The sequence below is a fragment of the Taudactylus pleione genome, unplaced genomic scaffold (assembly GCF_031769625.1).
Source record: "Taudactylus pleione unplaced genomic scaffold, aTauple2 ptg000556l, whole genome shotgun sequence".
NCBI classification, from domain to species: Eukaryota; Metazoa; Chordata; class Amphibia; order Anura; family Myobatrachidae; genus Taudactylus; species Taudactylus pleione.
The window spans coordinates 12,737,451-12,755,791 of NW_028284958.1; positions in this window are offsets into that span (position 1 = coordinate 12,737,451).

Here is an 18,341-nt window from a genome sequence, read left to right on the forward strand (position 1 = left end):
ATAGGGGTTGTGTATGGTACTCACATACCACTGCAGCCTCCAGCATGGCTGGAGGCCATTTTTCAGAACAGAAAGCACTATCACTCCCTTAATGTAATGGTGGTATGTGATGCCTCCCTCCAGATCCTGTCCCTGAATGCAAATTTACCCGGGAGTGCACATGACTCATTCGTCATCCGGCAATCAGGGATTTGGCATAAATTAAACAACCTACAAGCTGGTGATGCAAGACCTTTAGTTGTAACCATTGCCAAGCTTGATACACAGTGATCCTGACTGTTTGTTTTGTTTTTTTCACAGGAGACAGTGGCTACCCTTGCACGCCCTGGCTGCTCACTCCTTATTTGGCTCCCACACCAGGGCCACAAAGTGAGTATAACTCCACACTTACAGCCACCAGGCAGGTGGTGGAGCGCTGTATCGGCCTTTTAAAAGGCCGATTCAGATGCCTCCACAGCTCTGGTGGCGAACTCAACCGGCTATGGTTTCGAAAATAGTGGTCCTGTGTGGGATCTTTCACAACATCACCATAAGGAGTGGTGTCCCAATGCAGCCAGAGGATGCCTTACCTGAGGATGGCCCCCCGAGGTTGGTCGGAGGTCAGTATGTGGGGGGGCCATACGCGATGATGTGGTGGCCCGCTTTTTCAGGTAATTATTGTCAAACCTTTACTTAATTGTCCCAATGTCTACATATACGATTGTAATGTGCCTTTTTAATCTTGTTTTTCATTTTTTGTTCTTGTCTTCCTTTTCAAACCATGTAAAAACGATGCCTACTACCTGATCCACTAAATTGTCTACATGTGGCCACATTGGAACTAACTTGTTGCAAAAATTTATTTTCGCCTCATTTGTGGATTCCTGTTGGCCTGCTACTTATTTCAACAGTTCTTGAGTGTTGTTTGTTTTTTTTGAGTTTGGTTTAGGTTGATTTTTGTAGTGTGTTTTCACTGTGTGAATTGCTTGTCACAATTCACTTTCTGTTTGTGTTTGCTGTGTATTAAAGTTTTGTTTTCCATTCAAAAGACTGTTTATTTACACATTACAAGCACGTGTAACCTGTCTCCCAAAATGCCACCTTTCATAATGCTGAATCCTGTAATGTGTGAAATTGTAAAGTCTTTGAACATGCTTTGTGGCTTAGAAAAAACAAGAAAGGTCTTAGGGTGAATCAGTAGTTTGATAAAAAAGAGGCCTAAGCAGGTTTCAGTTTCTATTCACATTACCCACCACACGAAAAACCACAAACTGTTGGTTTAGCCACAAACCTATTGGTATGGTGAGGTGTTTAATGTGGCAGCTTACATACTTTCTAGCGCTTTATACAATCTAATTTACCTTACTTTAAAAAACATGACCAAATAGTGGACTTATGGAAGGTTAAACAATGAAATATTTTCAGACAAGAAATGAGACTCGTTAACATCCAACGCTATTTTATTTTGATAAACAAACACAATACAAAAAAACCAAAAAAAAAATTAACTCCGAAGGAGCGCCGACATGTGGTCGAGGACCACGAGCATCGAAATAACGTGGCCTCGCAAGGCGGCCTAGCCCTTCTGCATAGCATGCATCCGCCTCTGGTCCGCTGTTGGTATAAAAAAAAAGGGATCCTTAAAGAAATGCAACCTTACATTATAAGTGTAAAAAACAAGCTAAACAAATAAATCTAGTTGCAAACAAGATCCAGTTTGTTGATAAAAAAAAAGGCCAGCCAAATGCTAAGATGGTATCAATAATAATTTAGAAATGAACACACAAAAAGGCGAAAAAAAAAGGACACAGTAGCCTTGTTAGGGTAAAGCACAAAACACAAAGAATGAGTGTTTTCACATGTGTGAGATGTTTCAGTGGAAAATATCCCAGACATTATATATCCAATTCAAAATGATTTATTACAACAAAAGAAAGGTAAACATACCGGTCATTGGGCTGGATGGTCTGGGTTGAACTCCATCCTCCTCCTCCTCGGAGGTGGGCCAGTGCTGGTGGGTTGAGGGAGGGGAGAGGGCTGAAATTGTGGAGGGTCCAGAAAATCGAGGTGGTGGTGGAGGGGAGGGTGAAGAAAAGAGAGGGGGGGTTGGAGGGGAGGGTGAAGAAAAGAGAGGGGGGGTTGGAGGGGAGGATGAATTTTGGGGGTGGGGCAAATTGGGAGAGGGAGGGGCCTCACCTATTGGCCGGGCAGGGGTAGAGGGGGAATTGGGGGAAGGTTGGGGAGATGGGCTCGGGCTGGTCATCGGCGGCTGGGGCCGAGCCCGGCGCCGAACTCTGCGGCGAGCCAGAATTCTGCGTTCAGCTCCTAAATGATTAATGAAAAATTTCTAGTTTTTTTTTAGGGAAGGGGGGTTGTGGAAGCCAAATTTCCAACACCCCAAAAATAACAAACATTCTAAAACAGGAAAACATGCACACACAGACATGTCAAAAAACAGGGCTATACAGAAAACAAACATGCACACACAGACATGTCAAAAAACAGGGCTATACAGAAAACAAACATGCACACACAGACATGTCAAAAAACAAAAAAAAAGGGCTATACTGAAACCAAACATGCACACACAGACATGTCAAAAAACAAAAAACAGGGCTATACTTAAAACAAACATGCACACGCAGATAGGGCCGCAACAAAAAAACAGGGCTATACTGTAAACAAGCACATGCAGATAGGGCATAAAACAAATCCGCCAAACCAAAAAAAAAACTTACTTGCAGCAATCCGCTGCCGAAAACATGCCAGCAAGCACAGCAGATCAGACCACCTGCGCTCTAATTGGCCTATATTACGGCGTGAGCTGAAGGAGCGCAGGTGGTGGTGAACCTCCGCATAGGCCGATCACTTGGCCCGGTTGGTGATGGGGGGAGGCTGGCTGGTGATCCTCCGGTCCATAACCTCTGTGAGGACCAACAACTCCCGTCTTGTAAATGCGGAGGCTCTCATGATGGCAATGATTTTTTTAACAACAAACAGTTTTAATAAAGGGCAGAGAAAACTTTTGATTGGCTAATGTACTTTGGAAATTAACAGGAACCATTGTATTGGTTCTTGTATGAGTCATGTGTCCTACAGGCTCCAAAATCTAATGTGAATTATGATAGGCTTCATGCAGTGACATACGTAAGCTAATTTAAATAAAGAAATTTAAACACACGAAAACAAAAGGATAATTGGTTACATGTTTTTTTGAAAAAGTAAACCATTGGGGAAACCGTACGTATTCTGCGGGTAAAATGACACACACGGACAATAATAAAGTTTATTGAAAAATTAAAAAAAAACGGATTGCAAACATGTGAAGAGCAATTAAGCTAATTAATATATTGATTGGCATGATACGATTAAAGTATGTATGCAGAATGAACGAGCAGGTAATCGAAATCTGACAGGCCCACTTCCGGTTTGTACTTGTGCGAGCGTTCCCTGCAACCAAATTGGGAGTTGGCCGGTCGCAATTTTGCTCGCTCGTTAGCTAGAGGAGGGGTTGGGAGACTTTGGGGCGGAAGAATAGCTACGAGTGAACTTTCGAGCGAGCACAGGAATTAACATTTTCTCGCTCGTTCGGGGAACGAGTGTACTGCCACTAACGAGCAGCTCTGAATCAGGCCCTCTGTCTCTTGCCCAACTCTAAAATGATACTTAGAAAGGAGGACACATAAGAGCTTAAAATATCATATTGATTGTCCTAGTGTTATTACTATCACATAAATGTTTTGTACAGGTCCCCACCAAAGCTCACTGCATCTGAAATTGCAGGACTGAAAAGCAATAACTTAAGCAGAATTGTAAATGACATAAATGAGCATGTTTCCTTTAGCATCGTCATTTGCATATTGTGACTGTAGGATATATAATATATTAAAAATAAATAAATAAATAAATAAATAAATTAAAAAATAAATAAATATATATATATATTTAACCACTCATATAAAATATAAGAGTGGGAGGGCAACGGATATAGGGACCTATTCAGAGATGTATGCACACCCGATGGTTTACATACATCTAAGATGGAGTGAGATCTGCTCATATGAAAATGCTGTACTGCGCATCTGCAGATCTCGTTCTGTGAGATCGCACGCAGTACCCCCAAGTTGCAGCATGATTGACATGCTGTGAACGTTTGGGGATGGGACTGGACCGTGAAGGTCAGAGCTCTCGAAATAGGGGGCGTTGGCCCCATTTTCGAGGCAGGAAAGGTCTGGGTCTTCCGACACAGCTTTCACTGGCCTGAGGGTTACTCAGATGACCAATGTCCATGCAGAGTGATCCAATGCTGTGTCTTTGGACGCAGCCCTCACATCTGCGATGTCAGCAATACGTGTCTATTTACATTACACACTTCCTGCAGCATTAGCATAATAATCCACAGCCGCTGAGTACAATGCTGCAGCGGCTGTGCAATAGCTTCCATCTCTGATTCAGGCCCACAGTCGGTACAGAGAAAGTAGCCCATGTCTAGCATGTGACAGCAATGTTAAATCGTCCTGAAAGTAAGTACCAAACTGTTGTGAAATGCAGTAATGGGGAATGTTACTTTTCTGGCATTTCCTTCAATATTTGTTAAATAGATAGATTGACTTTTCCTTCATGGCTATCATTCATTAAGAATTCTTAATTCCTGCTGGATGTGAGTTACCTCCAATTCTTGAAGAATTCTTAATTCCTGCTGGATGTGAGTTACCTCCAATTCTTGAAGAATTCTTAATTCCTGCTGGATGTGAGTTACCTCCATTCCCTACGAGGAGAAGCAAAAAGTCAAAATTTGAGCTAACAAATACTATAAAACATTCTGGTATAAGTCCAGGTACTTTCAGCCAATAGCAGTGTCACATACATTATATTACTTTGGAGTCTTCTATGTTATCACAGATATTCACTTCCAATAATTTTATTATTCATGTTGGTAAAAACAAGCATAAATACTATTTATCAAAAAATAAAATCCAAGGATAAATCTTTAGATCCTGAAACTGCTCCTGGAAATTAGGGACAGTTAACAACTATATTGTGTTACTTTCTAAATGTTTAGTAAATACACCTTAAAGACAATGTGCTAGATGTCAGCAGTGAACAAACAGTGTGCAAACCTCTGGTATGTAGACTTATTGAACAAACATGCTTGATACAATTTTCTCAGCCAAAACCACTTTGGCTGATTGTCTTACTAATAATACAAACAGAATCCATTTAGTAAGTCCAAGGCTTTGCCAAATGTCCCAGTATCATGTTGTGTAAATGGATAACAGGACAAACTCTGAGATATCAGGTTGCAGGAAATAGCTAATTTCTTTATTCTCTTTTAGTGAGCTGAAACTGACTCCGCAACCTGCCTCACTTAGGAACCTGAACACAGAGCACAGGACAATTTTAGAGACAGAAAAAAAAGGAAAATCTAATTGGAGAACAGTTGACTTAACTGGTGCCCGTTTGGCATACAATGGAAAGGAAACAGTGTTCGGGTCTGATGGCACCCTAGGGGGATATAACCTTGCAGTAGGTCACAGAGCTCTGAGGGACAGATTGTTTCCTGAGGAAAAAAAAAGGATGGCAATAAGCCAGATTAACCCTCTATCTGTCAAGCAATATTAGAGGTAATCACGTTTACCAGCAAGTGGTTAAATGGAGTCAATTGGTGACATTTGAATGACATGTTGAGTTACATAAAAAAGTTTCAACATTGTGCTAGAATATTACACTACTTTTATGAAACATCACAACTATTTATCCCTTAAGCTAGGCCAGAGGTTACCAAACTCGGTCCTCACAGCACCCTAGTGGTCCAGGTTTTAAGGATATCCATGGTTGAGCACAGATGGCTAAATCGAAAGCCTGAGGTACTAATTAAGTCACCTGCACCATTAGGGTGCCTTGAGGGCCGAGTTTGGAACCTCTGACCTAAGCAGGTTGTTCTTTTTATTGTTACAGGGGTTAAGGTTTGGGTCCACCCCTCGCCCCATCCATTAAATATACTATGCTACTGATCTAACAACACTCACTAGTTACTAGCCAAAATGATGGACAATATTAGCCCATTTTATTTAACATACAAAGTGTGCAGCTATGGATAGCAATCAGAAAGCACTTACTACTCAAACTGGCACTTGGCTGACAGTTACTATGATCCTCCTTGATGGCACTAAATGTAAAATAATGAGCAGTTTATAATAATAAAAATATAATTGCACAGAATTTTGTATGTTTCTAGTTATGCAATACAACTTCATAACTGTCTAACATACAGTCAGGTCCATAAATATTGGGACATTGACAGAATTTTCATATTTTGTCTTCTATTCACCACCACAATGGCTTTGAAATGAAACAAACAAGATGTGATTTAACTGCAGACTTTCAGATTTAATTTGAGGGTAATTACATCCAAATCAGGTGAACGGTGTAGGAATTACAATGATTTCTATATGTGCCTCCCACTTTTTAAGGGCCCAAAAGTAATGGGACAAACTAAACAATCCTAAATCTAACTTTCACTTTGTTGCAAATCCTTTGCAGGCAATTACAGCCTGAAGTCTGGAACGCTTAGACATCACCAGACACTGGGTTTCATCCCTGGTGATGCTCTGCCAGGCCTCTACAGCAAATGTCTTCAGTTCCTATGTGCCTCCCCTTAAAAAGTGGGAGGCACATATTGAAGCTGTTGTAATTCCTACACCGTTCACCCGATTTGGATGTACTTACCCTCAAATTAAATCTGAAAGTCTGCAGTTAAAGCACATCTTGTTTGTTTCATTTCAAAACCATTGTGGTGGTGAATAGAGGCCAAAATCTGAAAATTCTGTCAATGTCCCAATATTTATGAACCTGACTGTATAATACATAATAAAGTGTAAAGCATATAATGAGAAACTTGATTGTTTAGTGCACAGGTTTTCAAACTCGGTCCTCAGGACCCCAAACAGTGCATGTTTTCCAGGTCTCCCCACAGAATCACAAGTGAAATAATTAACTCCTCCTGTGGATCTTTTAAAATGTGTCAGTGAGTAATGAATACACCTGTGCACCTTCTAGGTGACCTGAAAAACGTGAACTGAGGACAGAGTTTGAGAACCTCTGGTTTAGTGCATTATGGGCCTGATTCAGAGCCGCTCGTAAGCCGCCGCTCGTTCGCTCCGAGCGATGTTCGCACAACTGCGCATGCATATGGGTTGTAATGCGCATGCGCCAACCAGTCATTGCGGTCGGAAATCGAGCGCTCGCAAAAAGCGAGTGCCTGCTAATTTGAGTGACAGGATGAGGCGTTTGTGGGTGGTAACAGGGGAAGGTGCTTGAAAACGTAGAGTGGTGATCCGAACGCAGGCGTGCCAAACGGTCAAAACGGGCGTTTTAAGGGTGTGCATAATTATCAAAGCAGCGTCATCGACCACGTCACTTGGTTGTTTCTTAGCCTGAACTGTTCGCATGATTGCAGTAGGAAAATCCAACCACAAGCACTGCGAGCAGTTCAGACGCCTTTCGATGTACTCGATTAATCTAATAAATAGCGGAGATGACGTAGGATGCGAGCGGCCAGGGAGCGCATTTACAAAATAGCGAGCGCATATTTCGTTCGCTCGCTCAGACATAGAGGCGTCAACAGACCGCAAAGCGCGAGCGCTCAATTTAAATATCCGGCCCCTTTTTCTAAACGAGCGAGCGCAAATAGCCTCCGGCTCTGAATCAGGCCCTATGTTCCTTTATCCCTCCTAGTGCTACCATTTTTTACCACAAATGATTGATCCAGAGACTCTGAGAACTAGAGCAAGTAGCAACTGTAATCACCTGGGATTTTGATATAGAGCTGTCAGTTATTAGCTATAACTGCTGATATGACTTCTCTTAGTGAAATGTAAGCTTAAGTTAACATAAATGTTATATGAAAATGATAGATAGATAGATAGATAGATAGATAGATAGATAGATAGATAGATAGATAGATAGATAGATAGGTCTTTGTAATGTCATTTAGCTTTGGTATGAAAATCACTGCTTTGTATAGAACTGTCAACTATGAGCTGTATCTGCTGACATGACTTTTTACAGTGTACCATAAGCTTATTTTAACCTAAATGTGATAATAATTTAATATAGATAGATAGATAGATAGATAGATAGATAGATAGATAGATAGATAGATAGATAGATAGATAGATAGATGCAGACTAACAATCTATCCTATCCTACAAGCTTGCTGCTTAGGTTTATCCTTAACTCTGAACTGTCCTTTGTTCTCCACATCCAATCCCTCAATTGGTTACCTGTACTTGTAATCTACCGAATCAATATAAATACTTTTGCTTACACATACAGTAAGACTATTAACCAAACTGCACCAACATACATCTCATCACTTATCTCTAAATATCTCCCAACCTGACCTCTCCTCTCTGCGTCCATAATTTTACACATCACCTGCTCCTATTCATGGTTACAGAACTTTTTTCGGGCTGCACCCACTCTGTGATATGCAATGTGGCAAGAGATGCCTGGCGAGAGTGAGCCGCCAGATCCCGTGCCTGAGTCTGTATACTGTATGAAACACAATGAAGCATGCATCGTAGCACTTCATTTATAGATTCAGAGACTTAGTCACATATCTAGTTATTCAGCGCTGTCTCCTGTTGTGTCCTAGTGGCATCATATTGCGACTGCAGCAATGATGTAAGAGGACACATATGTATCTCAACTTCCCTGCATTTCACCACTGATATCTATCTGTCAGTCTCTCTCTATATCTATCTTTTATGGTAAAACAGGGCTTAACATTTTATTTTTAAATCTAGGAGCTACCTTAAAAGTTTAGGTGCCAGAATGTTTGAAAACATGTATAGACCACAACACATGCCCCTTGCCCCTCAACCTTCCAACATGCCATCAAACCACCACACATGGCTGTTCAATGGTCATGAGATTCTGGCACATGCCCATACCTTCCCCCACTTCAAAATAGCACACGGTAGTGCCTCCAATTCATATTATGCTACACCATAGGGCTCAAATTCATATTATACCACATAGTAGTGCCCAAATACATATTATGCCACACTGTCAGGAAATATCTATCTATCTATCTATCTATCTATCTATCTATCTATCTATGTATCTATCTATCTATCTATCTATCTATCTATCTATCTATCTATCATGACTGAAAAAAGTCATTTCAGGAGATACAGCTGACAACGGACAGTTCTATACCAAGCAGTGATTTTTATGTCAAACGGGAGAAACATCACAAAGACTGTTCATGATGTTAGCCAAGCACATGATAAGCCTACCAATGTGATAAATCAAAGGCTGCCAGGATTTCACCACTAATATCTATCTATCTATCTATCTATCTATCTATCTATCTATCTATCTATTTATCTACCTATCTATCTATCTTCTACTGTACTGTATCTCTACTGTTATGTTTAAAATAAACTTACCTTATACAGTAAGAATGGTAGCAATGAAGACCCCCAAATCTTTGGTAAAAAGATATACAGTATATCTACTAGCTATTCAATGTGGTCTTTGGTAACTGCAGTACATATGAAAGTTATACATTCTAAACTCATATTTCTATTGACTATAAATGTCAAACCCAAATTCCTTGTTATGCTACAGTGCAAGCTCCAGATCTCTGGATGTTACCCAATCCAGACATCAAATCTAATAAGTGGTGGAATTATCAGGATTTCTATATAAATATTTAAAGATAAATATTGACAGGAGTGAGTGATTTATTATAGTGTTTTTCCCCAGTGTAAAAAGTACCTATTTTGTGGGTGAATTTTTGTATTATCATTTATTCTTTTAACACATATAACAATATATATCTCTTTTAGTTTCTTCAGTAATTCTATTATAATGTAAACCTACAGAGCCTATACAGTGGAAGTGTATAGTGACAAGAGAAGAATGAGAGCACCTAAGACACCTAAATGATCAGAATGACTTCCACTGTGACGAGTTGGATACCTCTCCAACTATACAGTAATCAATCATATACCGTACCATCACTTGTGTCCAGAAATATTACAGCTTCAATATCTGTGGTGTACTCCTCTTACATGTTTTCACTGAAATTCCATCCAGGGGATTCCTTGTACGCACCATAAGAGGCTGAGCCAGACAAACCTCTTCTACACCTATGCATGCTATTCAAGTATTATTTGTAAGTCATATGTGTAATGGATTATAGTACTATATTATACTGTATTACATTTAGATTATTAGTTAGCATTAACCTGAGCTGTTCTCTACCCGATCTGTTTTTATCTATCTAATAAGGAGCATGATGTGTCTATAATCAATATACTCTGACAAACAAGATTTTTATTAAGTGCCATATTGATTGATGAGAGAATGGCCTAAGGATTTATTGCATTTGTGTTGCTGAGTTAGACACAGTTAGGGCTGGACTCGCATTTGCCACTGATAAAGTTGCTTGTGCAATTCACTCCATATGACCCATTAAAAACATTTGTTGTATTATATTTTTGAGTCATATTTATTTGCCCCAGAAACATAGCTTGTACAGGCTTTGGAATTAAAGATACATTTGTTTTTTGAATCTTGCCAACTGTTACTAATTTATACAGCAATTTCAGCTAAACTACAAAAGCCACTCTAGTTTGAAAATGTAAAAAAAAAGTTAAATGTTTAAAATCAATTTTGTCTATATTACAGTGCAGCCCGGGTCACAGGATGCAGGTAAATGCTGTTCTTTATTTAACTATTTCTATATATTTTGTACTTAATGTTACATATACCGTATATAGAGATGAGCAGTTTGGTTTCCTGAAAACTGAACACACCCAAGCTTTGGGGATCAGAGTCGTATTGAGTACTGGCTTGGATAATTTTGGGGGTTTTGCGTAGAACCGAGTCCCCGCTCGCGTCTGCTGCAACTTCGGATCTCTGATTTAAAAGGAAACAAATCTCCGGTTTTGGATTGCATTTAAACAGGTCCAAATTACATGATTTTAGCTGTTTTTATCTATTTTAAAGAAATCCAAAACCAAATCCGATCCAAAACACTTGGGGGTGATTTTGCCAAAACAATAAAATTTGAGGGTGGTTTTGCCAAAACTAAAACCATAACACAGGGGTCCACGCACATCTCATCTTATATATTATATTTTTTGCTGTTGTTTTGTGGTGTGAAAATGTCTCTTGTACACTGAAGCCGTATTAATCCACAAGTCTTTATTTTGTTACCGTACTGTATAGCTCCATGGACACCTAGTGATTATCTGTGCTGTTATTACCTATCATACAATCTGTTTTGATAATTAATTTTAAATATTGACAGCTATGCTGCTAATTGTACAGTGCATGCCCCACTGGATTAAATCAGAAGGCCAGAAATAGATAGAATTTGGAAGAAAATGATGTAAGGATTTTTGTGTGTTTCTGAATTATTTTGTGGCAGCAAGATGCAGGGACAAAAGGTTTTGCAGGGTACGATTATGACGTTTAGATAGAGTCTGGAACTACTAGATAAATGTGAAAAGCTGCTATGAAACAAACCTGACCTTTAAAGAGGAAGGTTGTTGAAATTTGTTTTGATCTGTGCTCACCTACCTGCCTGTCCACCTTCCCCAAAATGTCAATCTTAAAGGAGAAACTGGTTGGATCGAAAATTACATTCCTTGTAGGCACAAGCTGGTGGCCAGAGATTTGTATGACAAATCCCATTTCCTAGGTGAAACTGATGTCGCTTTAATGTAGGGTGATCTGCACATTTCTGAATCTTGTGTCTCATTTTCTATCTACATTTCACTCTCTATATAAATATATATATATATATATATAAACATCGTATTTATTACTAGTTAATTATATAGAGCACACATATTCTGCAGCGCTTTACACAGAATATTTGGTCATTCACATTAGTCCCTGGCCCAGCAGAGCTTACAATCTATATTCCCTACCACATGTATCAGAATATGAATATACAGTCAGGTGCATAAATATTGGGACATTGACAGAATGTGCTTTAACTGCAGACTTTCAGATTTAATTTGAGGGTAATTACATCCAAATCAGGTGAACGGTGTAGGAATTACAATGGTTTCCATATGTGCCTCCCACTTTTTAAGGGGCCAAAAGTAATGGGACAAACTAAACAATCCTAAATCTAACTTTCACTTTTTAATACTTTGTTGCAAATCCTTTGCAGGCGATTACAGCCTGAAGTCTGGAACTCATAGACATCACCAGACGCTGGGTTTCATCCCTGGTGATGCTCTGCCAGGCCTCTACTGCAAATGTCTTCAGTTCCTGCTTGTTCTTGGGGCATTTTCCCTTCAGTTTTGTCTTCATCAAGTGAAATGCATGCTCAATCGGATTCAAGTCAGTGGATTGACTTGGCCATTGCATAACATTCCACTTTTTAGCCTTAAAAAACTCTTTGGTTGCTTTTGCAGTATGCTTTGGGTCATTGTCCATCTGCACTGTGAAGCGGCGTCCAATGAGTTCTGAAGCATTTGACTGACTATGAGCATATAATATTGCCCGAAACACTTCAGAATTCATTCTGCTGCTTTTGTCAGCAGTCACATCATCAATAAATACAAGGGAACCAGTTCCATTGGCAGCCATACATGCCCACGCCATGACACTACCACCACCATGCTTCACTGATGAGGTGGTATGTTTTGGATCATGAGCAGTTCCTTCTCCATACTCTTCTCTTCCCATCACTCTGGTACAAGTTGATCTTTGTCTCATCTGTCCATAGGATGTTGTTCCAGAACTGTAATGGCTTTTTTAGACTGTTGTTTGGTAAACTCTAATCTGGTCTTCCTGTTTTTGTGGCTCACCAATGGTTTACATCTTGTCTTGTGGTGAACCCTCTATATTCACTCTTGTGAAGTCTTCTCTTGATTGTTGACTTTGACACATATGCACCTACCTCCTGGAGAGTGTTCTTGATTTGGCCAACTGTTGTGAAGGGGTTTTTCTTCACCAGGGAAATAATTCTTCTGTCATCCACCACAGTTGTTTTCCGTGGTCTTCCAGGTCTTTTGGTGTTGCTGAGCTCTACGGTGCATTCTTTCTGTTTAAGAATGTTCCAAACAGTTGATTTGGCCACACCTAATGTTTTTGTTATCTCTATGATGGGGTTGTTTTGATTTTTCAGATTAATGATGGCTTGCTTCACTGATAGTGACAGCTCTTTGGATCTCATATTGAGAGTTGACAGCAACTGATTCCAAATGCAAATGTCACACCTAGAATCAACTCCAGACCTTTTACCTGCTTAATTGATAATGAAATAACGAGGGAATAGCCCACACCTGTCCATGACATAGCTTTTGAGTTGATAGTCCCATTACTTTTGGCCCCTTAAAAAGTAGGAGGCACATATAGAAACCGTTGTAATTCCTACACCGTTCACCTGATTTGGATGTAATTACCCTCAAATTAAATGTGAAAGTCTGCAGTTAAAGCACATCTTGTTTGTTCCATTTCAAAGCCATTGTGGTGGTGAATAGAGGCCAAAATATGAAAATTCTGTTAATGTCCCAATATTTATGCACCTGACTGTATATATATATATATATATATATATATATATATATATATACAGTCAGGTCCATAAATATTGGGACATTGACAGAATTTTCATATTTTATTCTCTATTCACCACCACAATGAATGAACAATATTGATGTCAGATGCTGGGGAGAGGCTGCATAGTATTGGGATAAGTGAGTGTAACATATTGCCCCATGCAAAGTGGTCTCAGAAACCACTGGGACTGTCAAGAAGCCTCCCAAACAGTGACCACCAAATAATTTGTTCAGGCTTGGTCATTACTGTATATGGGCCATCCTGACCCTAAGTGAAAGTGCAATTTTTCTGGTATACATTCATTGAGGATCATGAACACGCAGAATGACAGCACATTACATTGTCCACGAATGCACGTATTTCAGTGCACCTGTCCATGTCCCATACTGGTTATATGATGTTTCTCCACCCGCATACATTACACAACATTTTTGCAGGCTTGCGAAAGTAATTATAATACTGCTACTACTTTTATTGCCCAACTCATTAATAAATTGCAACTCTCAACTAAAATACTGCTCACTGAAGCCTTGTTTATTTATTCATTTATGAGAGGCATTAAAGCTTTCAGTTACACTGGTTTACACATGCATACAAACACGCTTCCCCATATAAATGGCACTTGGATGGGGTGTTCCATTAAAAGTATAGTGTTTGCCGTCACCTCATATGCCATGTAAAATAAACTCTGCCACCATTGCTTAAACTGGGATCAAACATGTAAGTGCACTGTTTAAGCTTTACCAGAATTTCATACAAACAAAATCAATATTGTAATGAGTCACTGTCACAATCAGGTGCTTTAGTCTATGTATACTACAATCAGCATGGAACCCACATCTGACCAGCTCTTCAAGTATCTCCCATTGCCACTCAGTTACACCAATTCAGTAACAAGTGGAGATGTGATTGAGATGTATATGACTGTGAATTACCGATCCGCAGTTGCTTAAAGATGCGCAAGATCCATCCGTTAAGCGGGTTTGTATGTAACTCTGAAGCAGCCCATAGTGTATTTTGTACACATCAGTGTGCTGCATGTGACCTTGTAGAGGAGCAGACAGATGATGAGATGGGAGAACAGAGAACATACTGCAGACAACTCCCAGCCCTTTGCTTGACTGCTCAGCTCCATGTAGGATTTAGGGGGAGATCTCAACCTTCTAAAGAGGACAAGAAGTAGAGGTTGCCCAATCAGCTTCTAACATTCATTTTATAGAATGTACTTGATATGTGATAGCTAAAAGCTGATTGCTTGCTAACGACAACTTCTACACTTGTCCTCTTTAGTAGGTTTGATACATCTCATCCAATGATTATAAATAAGTAATGTAATGAGCAGTAATGAAACCACAATTGGTACTACTATGGCAAAATAGACACTGATAATAAGCCCACGGTGGTGTGGTAGAACATTGTTGATGTTATGAGCCTAAAGTTACCATGTTGATAGTGTCCATGTTAGTTTTCTTTCATTGGCTTAGTTATTTCTAAAGAAGGAGGAAGTTTGCCTGGAAAAATGGGCCCAAATCACTACTTATCAGTGTGCAAAGTTGGTACATACTTACCATATGATTTAAAGCTGATCTAGCTGGAAAACACGACTGTACATTAAAATAATATGTGGGGATTGAATATTTATGCAAACAACAAATACTGTTTCCAGGTGTTTGTTTATAACGTAAAACAATGTTACTGAAAATCATAAATTGAAATGCTTCGAAATGTAAACAAAGTTTCAGTTTATTTATTCGGTAACATGAGAAAATGTGCCAATGATATGAGAGCGCTTGCAATCCCTTTTCTATATTTATTATTTACTCTGTAAGAAAGGAAACACAATATTATACAGAAATAGTAATGGATTACCCAGTTTCATTTTCACGTTTGGAACTTACATCCTGTCATACATTTGTATGATGGAGGAGGGCTTAGTATTTATTTAGTATTCCAGCCTCATCGTTCTTCCTGGTCCTTATACATATTCTATCTGTCTTTAATCTTCCACTTCAGTGCATACCTGCCGTACACCTTTATCCCCCAGCCCTGCATCAGTAACCATCAGCCTCAGGCCATGTCAGTCTTATGGGCAGATTCTTGCCTAGATTGTTGCACAAAGAAGGTGTTGAATTGATTTGAAAACAGGTACTTCAGAATGCCTGCTGTGAGAATGATATCTGTTAGTGACTGGTCTAAAGTAATGTAATCTATAGCGAGAGACCTAATCCCCAGGTAACACTCAGTCGATACTGAAATGTGAAAGCATGTGTTGCGGTTTGCACTGGTACAAATTAGATGGATTTCACACTCACTTTCTTTGAATGCAATATTTATAATTTATTAACATTGAAATCAACAATGTCAAATTTCAGCAAACCAACCCCAGTAGTAGTATCTTAGTTTTCTATACTAATTATTTATATGTACAGTATGTTCAAACATATATTTTATGTGTTTTATTACAATAAGGCTTGTGAGTGTTTTAATACAATTTTTATTATGCAAACATTCTTTCCAAGTAACACTGGTGGCTCATTATGTTTAGTGCAAAACGAGGGTTTAAAGAATCCTGCACCCACAATGTAACTCTGGTATTTGATGCAGTTCATGAACATCAGATACTTACACTTATTAACCTCTGGGCATCTGGGCATCTTTATACTGTGTACCCTCCTCCACACTATTCTCAATCAATCATCATTTAATGACGCATCATTTATTATGTACAGATGTGTCTTTATAGCCAAATATCCCCTTACTGCGCACCAAGTCGTTGGCCGCGCTGTCTTTCTCACTCGTTCATCTTATTTGCATAAATTAAACAACTGGGCGTGACAAAACTGCTTTGATAGATTACACTGATCATTGTGAGCAGTGAGTTGTAAGGAGGCAGAATATTATGACACAAACACTGGCCAATCGAGAGCAAGAAGTTAACCATGACACAGTAATAGGCAACAGCACTGTTCTGTAGTTAGCAAAGAGGGCACTGTAGAAATGACATTGTAGTGCTGTAACTGGTTAAGTCTTAACTGCATTACTGTACCTGTGTCATCAGATTACATCAGTTTAATATAGCACCTCATCCACTCAGTACTACAATTGCAGGGTAGATGATCTAGGCTGTGCGTAGCCTTCCTGCCCAAAAGCACCTTTGTCGGTGTGGCTTTCTAGTGAAAAAGAGCTCAGCAGGGACCATTGCTACATAACTGCTGTTCTAGCTCTGTCTATGTGCCCCTCCTTTAAATCACGATAAACAGCAAAAGTTTGTTCAATTTGTTTCCCATGATAAAGATGTTTGACTAATGGCCCCTCGTTGCGTGTGTATTTCTAAGGAACTATCTGAGGAAGCAGATTAGCATTGCATGGTGACACAAAGGTCAATGTTGATGCCTCACCATGCTATGATGCGTTTGCATGTTCTCCTTGTTAATGTGCTGGCCCTGATTGTGAACACATGACATCATGATGAGGAGGCAGGGCCACTGGATGTAGAGCGCTGCTCCGGGCAGCCATTCCAGGCACCCTGCAAGCCAAATGCAGTTGCCATGGTGCAGCGATGTTGCCGTCCGAGGGCCCCCCGTGCTCTATGAGACGTCGTCAATGCTTGCAAACTCCTAGTTATAGCCCAGGTGTGTGTGTTTAGACTGTAAACTCTAATGGGGCAGGGAATGATGTGAATGATTTAATAGAACAGCAATATGGCTGTCTCACCTTCTGCAATAATTTAAAGTGTTTTGAGTCCTATTGGCGAGAAAGGTGCTATACAATTAAATAATTATTATTTTGATTACTATTGTATTATGTGAGCCAATAATAGCAAGAGAAAATATTTAAGTGAGAACACAACTGTTGATATTGCTGTCATAGCTTGATTTAAAGGGAGATGCACCGGGGCTAAGTGCCCCGGCTTCCCCCACTCAGGTGACCCGGGCTCCTTGAGTGTAGAAGTGCACTGAAATCTGTAGAAATTGAAAAGGACCAAGAGGGTGGAGTCCGAACAGGGGGGTGTCACTGCACGATACTGTACAGTCAGTGCCTGCAGGATGGGAGAGAGGAGGGGAAGAACAGCTGCAGACAGTGTACCTACCAGACTAGTATAAGGTATGAGAGAGGGGACACACTATATTGTCTGTCTGTATACAGTATATGTGCATAAGTATGCGAATGTATATATGTGTGACATGTATACATGTATGTGTGTGACTATATGTATGTGTGTGATTATGGGCCTGATTCAGAGGTAGACGCTAATGCATCTGCGGCTGCGATTCCATACGCAACGGTTGTGCAAAAATATGCAAATATTGCAGCCACTTGTATTGAAATGCCAACAAACGGCATCCCAAGTCTGGTCACTTGCATTCACAGATGCACCATCAGTCACAGCATCAATGTTCTGAACAGCCCTATGGTCGCTCAGAGTTTTTGTACCCCCTCCCTTCCGGGCCCCATGCTGAGTACACAATATGCCACATGGTAGTGCACCACATGACCACCTATCAAAACAGACAGCATCCCAGTGTCTAATAATAATCTGTACCCCCTTTAATCAAATAATAATAAGAATCTGTGCCCCATTTAATTTTATATATAAATTAATTGGTGTGTTTGTATATTTTATTGTCTGTCTGTCTGGTTATGCATTCGGACAACCTAGGGATGAAACCAATGCGAGGTGGTCCAGTTGGATCCTGGTCAGATTTTAGGAGGGTCAGAGTCCAGGACAGATCTCTCGTTGGTGTATGCTGGGCAGAACTTTG